We start from the raw sequence: 543 nt of genomic DNA on the forward strand, positions 1-543 counted from the left end.
TATCGTCCAGGTAATTAACAACATTAGGTATACCACGCAATGCGTTTTCTATAGTTTTCTGAAAAATGGCTGCGGCAGGCTTAACACCAAATGGTAATCTGGTTATCTTAAAAATACCTAAATGTGTGCTCCATGCGCATAACCGTTGGGATTCTTCTACCAATTCAAGCTGATTGTACGCATTTGACAAATCAAGTTTGGTGAAGAACTGTCCTTTAAGGGAAGCAAATAGTTCTTCAATCCTAGGTAACGGATACCTCACATCTAGCAGGTGCTTATTGATGGTCGACTTATAGTCGCCACAAATACGTAATTCACCATTAGACTTTAACACTGGTACTAACGGCGTACCCCAATCTGAATCCTCTATTAATTTTAAAACACCCTTTTTTACCAAATCCTGAATCTGTCTTTCGATTTCTTTACGCCAAGCCAATGGCACTGGCCTGGGCTTGCAAAAAACAGGTTTTGCATCCTCTTTAAGACTAAGTTTAACCTTATGCACCTTATACGTTCCTAACCCTTCAGCAAAAACTGTAGAAA

Source organism: Teleopsis dalmanni, chromosome 1 (genome assembly GCF_002237135.1).
Source record: "Teleopsis dalmanni isolate 2A chromosome 1, ASM223713v2, whole genome shotgun sequence".
Classification (NCBI taxonomy): Eukaryota; Metazoa; Arthropoda; class Insecta; order Diptera; family Diopsidae; genus Teleopsis; species Teleopsis dalmanni.